The sequence below is a fragment of the Ambystoma mexicanum genome, chromosome 12 (assembly GCF_040938575.1).
Source record: "Ambystoma mexicanum isolate Mex_15411 chromosome 12, UKY_AmexF1_1, whole genome shotgun sequence".
Lineage (NCBI taxonomy): Eukaryota > Metazoa > Chordata > Amphibia > Caudata > Ambystomatidae > Ambystoma > Ambystoma mexicanum.
Window position 1 is genome coordinate 908,689,884 of NC_090936.1, and position 15,577 is coordinate 908,705,460.

Consider the following 15,577-nt stretch of genomic DNA (forward strand, 5'->3'; position numbering starts at 1 on the left):
GACAGCAGAGACAATAGCAAATCGCTGAATATTCACTAAACATTTCATGTGAAATAAATGTACTTTACCAAATGTACAATCCTGCTGTTTACTTTTAAACCACAGTTTCATATTCCGAACTGTGGCGCACTGAGTTGTAAGCTGATCTTACACCCTCTGTATCGCAAAGGAACATCGCGTGCCTCAACATGAACTTTTGCGGATCGACAACAAAGACAAATGCAAATTGCTGAATATTCTCTAAACATTTGATGTCAAATAAATGTACTTTACAAAATTTACAATCTTGCTGTTTGCTTTTAAATCACTGTTTCATATTCCGAATTGTGGCGCGCTGTGTTGTGAAATAATATGTGTTGTCTTCCGGGTTCTGTGTAAAGTCACTTAGGACTGGAGAGGACTGGGTGCGTTTGATGATGCACCCTGTAACGTCACGGAGAGAGGCGGGGAATATGAATGGTTTGATAATATCAGGCTTAGGGGAGGGAGATATGATTTAGTGTTGCAAAAGCAAGTCAGCCAGGTCAATAGCGCCAGTCATAGGATTATCACATAATGTCGGCGCACACCAGCCGGATTTATCGTTTCTTTAGTGGACAAAAAGTCGGTTGACGCCCCTAGGAAATTGTACTATTAGCGGACAAAAGGAGTGGTCTTTCACCCTGACAACGAACAATACAAACAACGTTCTCAGAACACCCCCATTTTGTGTAATTGCAACCATTTCGGGACACAGCGAGTGTTCTTAGAACACATCCAACTAGACAGATTACAATATGGACAGCGTCCTGAGGACACCCCCAGTTTGTGTATTTACGAACAATTAAGTACACCGCAAGTGTTCATAGCTCATTTTTACCTTCCTTGCGAATAAAAATGACTCATACTCCGTCCTCTAAACACCCCACCATTTAGTTTATTTACAAAATGTCAGAACCGCCGTGTTTTCCGCGGACAAATCGAACGCAACAAAAACGTCTAGCACATAAAAAAACAAAACATTAAACCTATCTCATACTCCCCCGCCCTCCCCAAACACTCTTACACACCAACACAGGGCACTAAATACTATTTTTTATCAACATTTCACCACGCTGTACGCGGTCGATGGCGAATACAAGTTGGCGGGCGCCACAGAAAATCTGACGCGCTCCACGCCCTTCTCCGTCCAATCAACGAACACGTCGCATGTCCGTGGACATGACACAAGCCGCTGGGCCAATCGGGGTGCTGTCCGCGGAGCGAACAGGGAAGTCCGTCAGCGAAGCGAACACAGATATCACTAATTGTTTTGCCTTACATTTTGGTCATTTTTAAAAATAACTACTGGACGGATTTACACCAAATTTGCAAAAGCACGCTTTCTGGACCAGGCCGCCGCTCCTGCCGCAAATTTGGTGTAAATCTGTCCAGCGGTTCGGGCTGTAGCCGTGCGCAAAGTTTTTTCCCATTCAGTCTATGGGGAAAAAAAAAGTTTTGGGACCCCCCCTATAACTTTTCCCCCCCTGGACGAATCCTCACCAAACTTTGCAAACTTTGCATTCAGAGTGGGCCATATAGTTTTTTTGCAAAGTTTGGTGAGGATTCGTCCAGGGGGGGAAAAGTTATAAGCCTCCCAAAAAGTGCTCTTCCTATGGAAACACCAACTTAACCATAACTACATGGCCACTACCGTGGCCATGTAATATAGATGATTTTACAGGTATATCTGCTGGTCTCTTTTGTGACGCATTTTGGGCTTATTCGCCCTTCATCAGGTATGGACAAATTCATAGATTTCTGTAAATTCAAAATAAATAATATATGTGTTTTACTATATTTGTTACTTGTGTTTCTTGTTACATTTCTTAAGCTTCATGGGTGAAAACTCTAACCTGTTCTCCTATGAGTTGGAGTAATACCTCCTGACTATAACTGATTCAATTCCAGTTGTCTGGTGTATCAGTTTTTTCACAAATTGGCACACTGATCAGAAAGTAAATCACAGTTGTTTGCATGAGTATGATCATGGTAGACGGGCTAGTCACTAGGTTTTAGTGCTGTGTGCCAGTTCTACCCCCAGTTTTCACAAGTGCACATACACTTTCCTTTTTGAGATTTTTGCGCTCTCCTCTGTGGAAGGGGTGAATGGGATTACGCTGAGTAGTGACTATGGTTGATCTGACTCTTTCATGAGCGTGATGAATTTTCGATTTCTCACTTGTTTTCACAGCCTGATCTGTAATCTTTCTTGACAGATTCCTGTGGGCGGTAAAGCCCTATTTTTCCTGAATTATAAGTTCCTGTGATTTATTTCTTAAAACATAGAGAATGTGTAGTGCACTCATACCTTACATTCCCGGGGTGTGTGTTTCGCCGGTTTTCACCATTTTCACTGCGTGTGGTTAGACTTGCTGTGCGTTCTGTTTTGCTTTCGCAATTGCTTGTTGCTCGTAGAATGTACTTTGTTTTCCCCAGGTCTGCAATATGATGTATATATTTGCCCTCTCTTATTAATCATTGCGTATTAGCGCTGTCATGGATGTTTCTATTCTTACTGAGTCTGAGCTCTCCGTTCTTTTCAGCAGTCGTCCGCGTTCCACACGTTCTTCTGCCGTCATGTTGTAACCGTTACTGTGCTTACGTAGTTGTTTGCCGGCTTTCTGGGATGTGGGTGCTGAGCTGAAAAGGGACTTACTTTTGGAATTTGGGGAGCACCCTCTTTGAATGGAGCAGGATAAATAAAAGCACTACATCTGTTAGATTTTTGTACACATTGATATTTGATGTTCCTTCCACGAAAACACTTGCAAACAAAGCCATGTCCTTTCATGTAGTATATCTTGCCACTGGATGTTTGATATTTTTTATTTTTATTGTGTGGAATATACGTTATTTTTAATCGGAACTCGGGTCTGTGTGTGTAGCATCTTAAAGACCATATGCTTTCAGATGTTCCCTGATAGTGGGACTTTCCTCGGTGCATTCACTAAGCAGTACATGGTCTCAGTGTGTAGGTAGATAGGACTTGGTGCATCTTCAGAGTAAATAATAGGTCTTTGTTGGTGTGTTCACTTGGCAGTACAAGACCTCAGAATATGAGCAGTACTTGGTTTACCTTTGATGTGTTTTTCTGTATCAGTTTCGATAAAAAACAGCTCAAATCCCAGTCCATGTATATCCCATTGGGGGACATGGAATTGAGGCGATCAATTCAATAGTTTTCCCGTTAAAGGAACAGTCTGTTTATATTCCCACCTCTCCTTGGTATGTTAACTTGCTCTAAAATAATGAATCTTATTTGAGCAATCATGTGTCTCGGACTTCTGAAGTGTTGTGCCACTGGCGATTTTTCTGATGCCATACGTATGTTCGATTTGTGTTCTGACCATCTGGTTTTTGCTTTCCTGGTAGTCAGACTCACGTAGTACAGGCCACGCAGGCAGCTTATCCAGTGAATTACATTTTTGGAATCACAAGTTGAAAAATGGTAGAGGTTAATCTTGTATCCTTTGTGTGGGTGATTGATGCTGTTACCTTTGATTAAGCTGTTACAATTATTGCTGTTTGGCAGGGTGTGGTTCCTTTGGGTTTTGTCTTTGTCTCCATTTTAGCGGCAAAGTCTGCTTTGATTAGATGCTCTCTTATTGATTTGCTTATATTATATGCAATTAGGGGTGGTTCTGGGAACAGTCTCCACATCATTGGATCCAATGTCAAGGTGTTCCAATTTTTCTTGATTATTTTCTTTATCTTTGGACTTTGCTGAGAATCTGTTGTCACATATACCAATTTTTCTCCTTTTTCATGAGTTTTGGGTTCCAGTGCATCACATCTCCTGGTGTTCCCTGCATTTTCTGATATTGGCTAGTTGATATCCTCTTTTCTCCAATGTTTTCCTGGGATGGAAACTACTAGTATCGAGTAGGCTGTTTCTATCTGTACTTTTGGTAAATACCAAAGTTTGTAGTTTGCCAGACTTCTTGTATACTTCTACATCCAAGAATTCTATTGATTTTCTGCTGGTTTTAGATGTCAGTTGTATCCTGGGTGCCATTGTATTTAGTTGCTGAAAAAATTCAGACAGCTCTTCTCGGGAACCATTCCAGATTCCAAACAGATTGTCGATAAATCTAACTAAACATTTGAGATGTTTTGTCCATTTGGTATCACAAAAAAAAATGTTCTCCTCAAGGTATGCCATATACGTGTTTGCATAACTTGGGGCCATGACAACCCCCATTGAAGTTCCAGATGTCTGAATGAAATACCTATTTTCAAACATAAGGAAAGTATTCTGTAATAGTATTTTGAGTAGTTTCAGGATAAATAACTCATCCGCTTTGCAATTTGTTGAAGAAGATAGTAATAGCCACTCCATGGCTTCCAGTCCGCCTTCATGGGTGTTGTTGGTGTACAAACTCACCAAATCCATGGTGAATAACATGTTGTTTTCTTTATCAATTTCTATGTTCTTTAATTGGTTCAGAAAATCATTTGTGTCTTTGATGTATGTTTCTCAAATAGTCTGCTAGAACCATTGGCTCAATATATAGATTGAGCAATCCAACCATTAATTCACAATTTCAAAACATACATCAAAGACACACATGATTTTTATGAACAAATTAAGGGTTGGGAAAGGCCTTCACTGGGCCACTGATTACCAGGTGCTGGTTCCCTATGGTTATTGAGGAATCTCTCTACCAATGCACAATGAATGCGGCACCAGCAGATGTACTCCTGAATTCGTGAAATATGTTGTGAAGTATTTTTATAGTAGTTGTAGTAAATACAAAACAAAAACAGAAAGAAAAAAGAGAAGCAATGCTTGTGAATATTTATTAGTTCAGTATATAAAACCCTCAAAATGTAAAAAAAAGGTTCTTTAAAAGCCACTATTTTTGATGAAAAACAAGTTCATTTTTTTGTATCCCCCACCCCATGCCTGGAATTATCCGGCTGTCCGCAGACATTCATATTGTTCGCGGACTATGCAGACTTCAAAAGGTCCTGTGATTTTTTTTTTTTTGTTTAAAAGGTTTTATTGTTAACAAAAACCATACAAATCATAAAATAGAATGATGATAGAATACATCAACTGAGTTGAACACATGAATTATCAATGAAAAAAATGTAACATTATAGTTAACATAAGTGGAAAGTTTGCGTGGATGTGGAACTGAAAGGAATAATAAACCTACAGCATTTTGATATGTGGGGGGAAGGGATTTGGACATACATCATGAAGAAAGACAAAAGAGATACAAGAAGGATGGGTGGGATTAACAGAAAAGGAAAGGAAGTATACAAAAAAGACAAGGATTGAACTAAATGTATGTTAGTTAATCAGAGGTGATAATGGTTAAAGATTCTATGAAGGTTTTCCATTTTGATTCATATTTTTGCAGTAATGGGTTTATAAGCATAACATTTCTCTAACCTCTGTATATTACACATTGCGTCCCACCATATCTTAAGATGGAGTTTGTCCACATTTTTCCAGTTGGATGTTATCGTTTTGACAACGATCAACATGAAAAGGTTAAACAAGCTTGCATTATTTTTGTGCACATTGAGTGTAAGTACATAATAAGCATTACCAATAAAGAGAACATCGGGGCAAACATCACACAGCAAATTAAAACATTTCTTGAGTACATTCCACACATTGAGCCAGAAAGTTTTAACATACTTGCATTCAGATATCATATGTTTAAAAGTTCCTGAAGTTTGAAAGCAACTCCAACAATTGTCATCCAAAAAGACACCACACTTGTAGAGTAGTGCCGGAGTAATGAAAGTCCTGTGATGAAGGAAGAATAAGGTTTGTAATAGGTTTGCTGAAGTGGTCACTCTCGATATATGTTTCTATATCGGAGGCAACTGTAGTTCATCATCTGTAAAAGCATAATCTTGTTGCCAGGCTTGAAAACAGCTCTGCATAGTGACGATTGAGGGTGTTCCTAAAAGAATTTTGTAAAAAAGTGAGGCTGTCATGAGGGGACTATGGACTCACCTTAATCGATCAACATTAGGAGCTATATTGTTACATGTGAGAGCATTATAATTATCCATAATTGCATCCACTATTAATATGTATTGTTGGATAAATGAGGACGAAACATGCAATTTCGTTAGAAGTTCATTAAAATTAACAGGAGCAACATGTGCAAAAATATTTCATGTCTAAAGAGAGCCAACATCTCCAAAAAAGGGAACATTTTTTAATATTAATCAGCTGATGTAACCAAAGCTATGTTGAAATGAATTTAGTAGGATTTGGAATATGAGGGTACAAATACATTCGAAGATATCGGGATGACAAAATAGTACTTGGCCATTTGATAAATGTGTTCTTTTTTTGTGAGATAACATGGGGGAAGACATAGCTCTCTACAGACATAGCCACTGAGGTACATCAATTGATTGGTCACACATAAACCACATCTGAGTTTGTTTCGGACAAAGACTGTATGATATTTCCTAAAATCCAGAAATCCGACACCACCAGATGGATGTGGATGCCCGAGCTTACATATAGAAATTCTATGTTTCTTTGCACCCCAAAGAGATGTTGTCAGACATTAGTCTATGGATGTGACAAATGAGGAAGGCATGGCTAATGAAAGCATGTACAACATGTATATAATAATAGGAGAACCATCCTTTTAATAGATTCCAGTCTAACCACCATGATAGAAATAGGGGAGACCAAGAGTTTTTGAGTTCTTGAATTTTTTACAATATATATATCATATTGAGTTTTATGATTTCCTTGATGGAGTTAGAAATGTGGATTCCTAAATATTTTAAATCAAACATTTGGGGACCATTTCATTCTTGATGCAAGGATATGGAGGATAGCTCAGCGGCAACGTGCGCGCATTGGAAGCAAGACGACACAAAGCAACACAGGTTCGATCCCCGGGTCAGCACTTAGAAACCTCTGGGTGTTTAAGTGCTTTATAAATACGCCACTAAGACAAAAACAATTACGCAGCTAAATAAACAAAAACAATTCCTGTAACAGCGGCTCGATGCCCGCGGGCTGTGTGAGCGCTTTAAAAATGTAAAATAAAAATAAAAAAATAAAAAAATATGGTTCCTGCTGCAGTCTACATGTACATTTAAAGGTAACATTTCTGATTTGTCTGCATTCAATTTATATCCAGATACTAGGGAGAATGCTGAGATACTGTTCAAATGATGTGGTATGGAGAGATCTGGGTATTTTAATGATAATAAAATATCATCAGTGTATGCTGCAGTTTTAATTTGTACGTTGTCACATTGAATCCCATTATGTTTTCATCTTGCCTAATACTTTCTAGAAATGGTTCTAGAGCCAAAATGAAAAGAAGTAGGTAAAGTGTGCAGCCCTGACACGTACTTCTAAAAAGAGAAAAGTAAGGAGACAATTGTCCATTAATGAAAATAGTAGTTCTAGGATTTGAATAGAGTAACAAAACTGGAATCAAATCCATGCCACTTTAGTGCTTCAAACATATAACTCCACTCAACTCGATCAAATGCTTTTTTGCAGCAAATTGCAGCAAATGGGTTGTTGAATTTATGTATATGATCTAGTATGTTCAGAAAGAGTCTAATATTTGAAGAGGAGAGCCTACCTTTGATATTACCCACATGATCATGTTTGACTAGTTTAGGTAGTAGGGGAAGAAGCCTATTTGCCAGAATCTTTGCTAAGATTTTGCAGTCTGTGTTAATAAGAGACATAGGCCTATTGCTTTGGGGTAGCTCCGGGTATTTATTCGTTTTTGGAAAGACAATAAGCACAGCTTCTAAAAAGGAACCTTTTGCTTTGCTATTTAAAATGAAATGTGGAAAAAGCTCATTAAGTTTGGCCACTGAAAGTTGTTTGAAGTGTGAAAAAAAATTGTTAGAAAAGCTATCCGGCCCTGGAGCTTTTCCCTTTTTGAGATCTTTGATGGCTTTATTAATTTCATCTAGGGATTGAATTGAATTTAATTGATATTGTATTTATATTGCGCTAATACACAGATGTTTCAGAGTGCAATATGGGATTACTAAGAATCTGCAGGTCTATTTTTGGATATGAAGAATAAGGTATACGCTGAAGACATTCTTCAATATGAGCGTTTCTGGGAGGTGGCTCTGATGTATATATCTTTTGGTAGAATTCAGTAAATACGTTAATAATATCTTTATCCGAAAAGACTCTATTGCCAGCTGGATCTTTAGCTGCTATAATTCTAGATTTTTCCTTTTTAAATTTGAGGTATGATTGAGATTTGCTAGATCTGTTAGCAAATTGGTTTATTTTCGCTTTGCATTTAGGGAGATTTGCGTAAGAGTATTCTGTGGCAAGCTGATTGTTTTGTATTCTGAGTTTGATGATATTGTTTAGAATAGCTGCTGAGTTGGTAGTAGCATATAATGATTCTTGAGTTTTGAGTTGTTGAAGGATATTGTCCGATTATGCTTAAGTTATCCTTTTTTTCTTGCAGCAAATTAAATGATGGAGGCACGAAGAACTACTTTATAGCAATCCCAATTGTTAGGTACAGAAGTATCTTAGGTTCTATTTTCTGCGAAGAATTGATTATGTTATTGGGTTATATAGGGTGTGAATGAGTCATTCAATTAAAGGAGACAAATTGAATCTCCATATATTGGATTTACAGGGAGTCTGTGGTGAAGAGAGTTGGATATTAACCAGTGCATGTTCCGAAAGTGTAATGCACGCTATATTGACTTTTAGTAGGGAACTAGTCATGGATTTTGATATAAATATATAATCAAGCCTAGAGAGAGTTTTGTGAGGATTAGAAAAAAAAGTATAGTCTAAGTCTTTGGGGGGTGTCATGAGCCAGGAGTCCACAATCCCTTTTTCAAGTATAAAGTTAGCAAATTGTGTGGGATTTGTTTTTTTGGAATCTAAAATCGGATTTACTATCTAGAAATGGGTCGACGATTTTGTTACAATCTCCACAAATAATACGTTTTTAGGATTAGATTGGAGAATATGATTATTAAGTAGTGTCCAAAAGTGAGGGTCTCATAATGTAGGACCCTATACATTTACAATAGTAAATTCAGGAGATTCAATAAGCAATTTAATGAACACCCATCTTCCATAATCATCAGATTCTTTAGCAATAAACCTGCACTTAAATATTTTATTTACTAATATTGCCACGCCATTTTTCTTACCATCAACTGCGCTGGAGAAAACTTGCCCAACCCAATACCATTTGAGTTTGGCCGCTTCAGTTTCTGATAAATGAGTCTCTTGAATACAAGCCATTGAACGCTTAGTTCTATTGAGGTTTGACAATATTTTCTGTCTCTTAAAAGGATTATGTAATCCTTTGACATTCCAAGATCTTATGTTAAGAGTCATGACCAAAGCGGAATGATATACGTTCAGTGATATTATAATATAGTACAAATTGTTAATTTGGTTGGACTGATCAGTACCTTTGCAACTTGGATAATTATTGATGAACAATTCACAGGTGTAAATTACTAGAACTGTGCAGAGGGTGAGAATGTGAAGGTGAAGATACAAGAGGGGTGTAGGGAGAAAAAACAAAAATATGATGAATATATATGAAATATATGAAATATATGAAAGAAACATTGAAAAAATATGTGGCAAACCAAAAACAGCCATAGCAAACCACGTTGATGAAAAAATAGAAAAAAGATAGGGGGTTATAAGGCCGTAGTGGCGACATCCCCCCTCGCACCCCACTCCGGTGAAGTGAAGAAGTTGTATTTTTTTTTTATTATTTTTTTTATTGGTTTATAACAAACCTTTAAAATAACTAACAAGACAATACAACATACCGTCTATCCATTCTCTTTACGCTTTGCGTTAGTTTCATTTAATTTCAGGTGGATTCATGCTCAGCCGATTTTCAATTACTGCCAAGAAAGACGTTAATGGAATTAGCAGTTTCACGTCTGTTCTATTAAACATATATTGCCACCAATCCTCAGCGCAGAGAGAAGGATATTTTGGCCCCAGGGGCCCAAGTGAAGTGTTCTTTCCGATCAATTTAAAAGTGTTCAGTCAGAACATCATGAACAACCTTCTTGTGTTTGGGTCAGGATAAAACTCATTGTATAGTTGTATGCTGTTAAAGCTGCGTGCTTCCGGAGGCACATCGATCATCATCTTGGATGCGCCTCTCTGAGTACAGGTTTGGTCCAAATCAGCCTGCCAGATTTTATATTTTGCTGCATTAGGATTTTCATGGAGCATTTCAGGCTATGTCAAATTCCGCCTGCATACTTTCGCATCTGTTGATCCACATTGACACTATGTTCGTCTTGTTGGCTGAAGCACTGTGAAAGATTTCAAATTGTGGGATTTGCTCACGTGAGCGTGTTTTACGAAACAAGGATAGCACGCTCCAACAAATTCTGGCATGAATTGATATAAGCGATAGCCCATTTTGCATACAAGACGTTGTCATGCCTTTGGGTAACCCTAGCACTTTAGTCCAAAATGTGTTCTCAAGAGAGGACCATACTTCATAGGAACACCCCAGAGCATTTTCTGCACCGTATATTAAGACCGGGATTACCTTTTGTTGTTAAAAGTTTAACACTGGTTTAACTGAAAACTCTCCAAATTTCATTTTCAAAACCAACGCTTGACTCACCAGTTGTCTGCATTTCCTTTTCGTCTCAACAATCCATGGGCCATTGTTAATACATGAACTTATCACCATGCACAGATATTTTACACTATGTGATATTTGCACTGATTCCTGACCCAGAGTCCATGTTGCTTTTTTCGTGCTTATAGATCTTCCAGTTTTAACATATTTAAGTAGAAGAATTTCACATTTTTTTGTATTAATCAGTAGATGGTTCAGGGTCACATATTGTTGAACAGCGTCAAGCTTTCTTTGCAGACCAATGGGCGTTGCATCCATCAGAATCAAATCGTCTGCATACAGGAGCCAACTTAGATGTGATTTATGTAATTTCGGAGGAAATGAATTTACTGCATCTATGGCTGCTCCTATGTCTGATATGAACAAGCTTAATATGGCCGCCGCCAAGGAGCATCCTTGTTTTACTCCCTTGAATGTTTTGATCTGCGCGGACAGTGTGCCAGGTTGATCCAGCTGAATTCTGATGGAGGTTTCAGTGTGCAGCTCTCTGATGGCTTCCATTAGATCTTCCGGGCAGCCCCACATTTGCATTTTTGTCCACAGAAGTTCTCTGTCTATGGTATCAAAGGCATAGGAAAAGCCGATGAAGGCAAGGTACACTGTTGTGTTTGATTTTAACGCCTCCATTTTCATCATGTTCAACAGCAACAGGTATAAAGAACAGCCCACCTGTTTGACAAAGTCTGCCTGCCTTACATGCACGTGGTTTGATTTTACAGCCAACTCGACCAATTTTCGCTGTAACATAGTTGCATAGATTTTACCTAGTACGTCTAGTAATGCCACTGGGCGATAGTTTTTAGGGCTCGTTCTATCGCCTTTTTTTGAACAACGGGATGATCACTGCGGACTTCCAGGACTTTGGTGTCCGACATTGCAAATGTATTCTTTTGAATAGAGCCACACATATGTCCGCCAATAAGTCAGGATGTTGTTTAATGGCGTAATTTGTGAGTTGTTGCAATTTAATATTTGTGTCCTCCATAAAGGGTTTCAATGGCCTAATTTCACTAACAATGGCTTGCATTTTCGGGTCCAAGCAATCTTCTTTGGGCGTTGTTGACTCACTCTTCTGCCTCTTTAGATTATAAGAAGGGGATGCTGGTACTTCCTTCTGTAGACTCTTTTTCAATGTCACTGTAATTAGGTGCGTAGGATAATTAGCACTGACAAAGTGAAGTACACAGGCCACAAAAGTAATATTTGGTACTGCAGTTAGGCCACTCCTGTTTCCCCCAGCTCACAATATGTAACAGACTATCTCACAGTAATATGGAAATTAGATGAATATTAAAAGATAGTATTATAAACAGTTTCTTGATTTCTGTGATGATTATACAAATGAAAGTCTTCTGGCAAAGGAGGGGCAAAATTGAAAATATTTGTGCCGCAGTGCAAAAAGATTCAAACAATAAGCTTTAGGGATAAAGTAATAGGTTAAAGTTTCATGCGCATGCGTTTAAAACCGCATTTTCTGTGAAAAAACACGTGTTGTGAAGAAAACATGTTACTATTGAGTCAGCGTCTCCCCCGCAGTACTGCAGCCAACCAGCTGACAGGAGACGTCAGCCTCATCAATCACGGGACTCCGTCGTCACATAGGCCTCGCCCATGGAAGTCTTTGTATTAGTGAGGCGAGCTGGGCAAGCACCTCATAGAGATGCCATGGACCACCAAGTATGTATATATCGAGTTCTGAACCTTATTAAATGTCAGTAATTCATAATTTAAGATTTAAATATGCCTATAATAAATTTAAATAAATTACCGGAGCAGGAGCAAATGGGTCAGGCTGCTGCTTGCATTGGTGCTTAGCCATGGCCCTCCGGTCCTATGATTTTAATTCTTAGTTCTTTTCAATTGTAAAAGGTTGCTCCTAAAGGAACCTTTTTTGTATTATTTGATTTTGTATGTTTTGTGGGATTTTTTACAGGAGAGGCAAGGAGGTAAGGTGGCAGAGCGAGGGAAGGGAGGGAAGGGGCAGCAACCACAGATATGGAGGGGAAGGTGGACAGGGGAAGATGTTGGGTGGGCCTTACATTTAAGGTAGGTGGCAGTGTTTCTCATGCTTCTTGACCGTGACCTCGAAAGCACGGCAAAACTGCTGCCCCCTGCAGATCGGTCTGTCTCAGTACAAACCGAGTACTGTGATCCTTGAAACATTAAGGTTCAACAGCATTCTATATGGCTTGGAAGGTTGCCGACAGGATCCTCTTCCCCACAGGAGTATCCTGGCTAGTGGAAGGAGCGGTTGAGAAAGATAAGGTAGTGGACATTATCCTGCTTCTCCTTGAGAAAGGAATAGCCTTGGTTGGATCTGGTATGGCGGCACATGGAGGTCTTCTCGTAGTAGTACTGCCCATGTTGTCCACCACTGAGTACAGCGTTGCACTCAGTGCATTTCACCTTGGCAGCCTGATCCTTTGGTACACCCCCAATGGTGGTAAAAGAAATACCACACCTATGACTCTTTCCGGGTGCTGTAGGTAGCCACTACCTCAACCTCTCCTCTGGCTTTCTCGCATCCTCTGCTGCATCTCCATGCCTGTTCCCCAGTCCAGGCCCTCGAGGTTGTTGTGGTGGTGACCCATGGGAAGGAGGGATGGCCATAACCGATGCCATTGGAGCAGGTTTTCAAAACTCTGCAAAGCAGGTTTTCTCCAAGTGCTCTCTCCTGGATAGCCAGATTGAGAATGACTAAAAGTAATGAGTGGGTCCCTTCGGTGGAATAGTCTGCGGACTGTGTGATTACTGAGTCACAATTAGCCCTTAGAAAGTTGTAATGAGTTGACAGATAAACTAAGAATGGGACTAGAATCTCTCGAAGGGTACATTTTCCAACTTGAAACACCCTAGATTGGTGGATAATGCAGTTTTAAACTGTCCGTGGTGAAGGACAGCATCTGCGGATATGCCGTCATGCCACATGATGGCATCAAGGGATGTCCGTGGCAGCGACCAGTGTCTACATACCCCCTCAAGCAGGAGATGCTGGGCACATGTGAATGGATGTCTGCAAATGGGCAAGCTGTCCATGGACTGATTAAAAGTGGGTCATGCGAGACCGGACATGTCCGGACATGGCGCAATTTCCATGGATGACCAATTCGCAATCGGACCCTCCGAACAGTTGTGTAGTCGTCAACTATTAAAGGGGGTATTAAAAAAATGTATGGCAGAATAATATACAAGACATTTATATTATAAAATATAAATTTATTTATGAAAGGGATGTGGTTCGGAAACATAAATGGGAGAATTTGGAATTTCTATACAATCATCATCAGGGGAGGGAGGTAGAGAAGATTCATCAAACTGTCTTTGATTTATATTTTGGGAATTGGATGGGGGTGGTTGCTGGGGGCAAGGGCAACAACTACAAGAAGGACAGTAATAATCAACATTTCTTATAACATGATTTTTAACATAATTTAAAAGTCCCTTGAAGTCATTACTAGGTTGATCCAATTTTGCAGACAAGGCCATGATTTCATTATGTACATTTGGTGATAGGAATTGTCTTTTTGATTGTTGAGATTTTCCATAATTAATTTGGGGTGTTGTTTCTTCATGTAAACTATGTATTATAAGAAAGTAATACATTATTATTTCAATGAGCTCTGTATAAATTACATTATTTGTTTATATTGAAAGATGTTTTGTTTACCATTAGAGATTTCATCATCACTCATTTAATCTTTTGGAAAGTTGTCTTCCAACCACTTAAGTGTGTTTGTCATTACTGTTAAAATAAAACAATGTTGACATTTGTTTATATGAAATGTTCATCTAATGAATGGCAATAGTACAGAAATAAATACAATGTACTTACTATTTGGTAAGCTGTTGTTTTGGAATTAGCTCCTGGTGTATCTGAGTCTATGTGAAGAGTTGTACTGAAGTGATAATATCAGGTGTACAGTTATGATTTGTGCTTGGTGCTTTCCATTATATTGTGTGCTAAATGAAAAAATGATGTTCACATTTTAAAATGATGAATTGTACAAAAAGGTGTAGTTGGGTGTCGTAAATATTATTAATGTTGTCTTATGTCTATGGTTTTGTTGGTTGGAGGGTACATTTTCTGTCGTCCCCTGTGCTTCTGGGTCTTGTTGATGGTGCCTGATGTCCGCAGACTTTCGCACTGTCCGCAGACGAAAGTACAGTTCCATCGCGGGTGAGTGTGATTTTTAGGTCCAATCATTAAAAATAGGTATGAGCAACTTGTAGCAAATTAAAGGGGGGTCTGGTAAAATTCAGTGAAAAAACATTGCAAAAGGGACGTTATCATTACATTGTACTAATAAAAACCTGTGAAATTCATTGAAAAATCTTTGATAGAAGGATGTTGTGGTTACAAGTAAAACCGAAAAAACCCTGCAATTCGCCAGTTATGGTTAGCTAAGCAACCAAAACTCACACCACCACTGTGCACTGCTAAGACTAATACCCAGGACATCAAAGAATACATGTGGATTTTTAATTCCTGCGTCCTCAAAATGTTGAGCCACCATATTCCCCAATCTCCCATACCAAGTTCTTTTCTTGCATCAGTTTGAATGAGGAATAGTGAGGCTCAGTAACGTCAGGGATCTAGAATCGCTAGGCTGTATTTTTATCCTCAGTTTTTAATCAGTTACGTTCAGTAGCCCAAGCATAACTTGCGTGGAGCAATCCGCATCTAATTCCATCACACGTGAAATCACAAATGATATCCCAAATATACCTGCTTGCCGGACTTGGCCATAACCTAGAGAGAGTAACCCTACTTGTATTAGGACACCATGGTGTGCCGCCTATCTAAGATGTATTGTCAAAGAAAGGAAACCCTACTCTAGACTCACATGGGCATAGCTGTGAAATATTAACAGCGGCTCTAAAATACGTGCGACTATACTGGCATGATATTCCACAAGGCATTC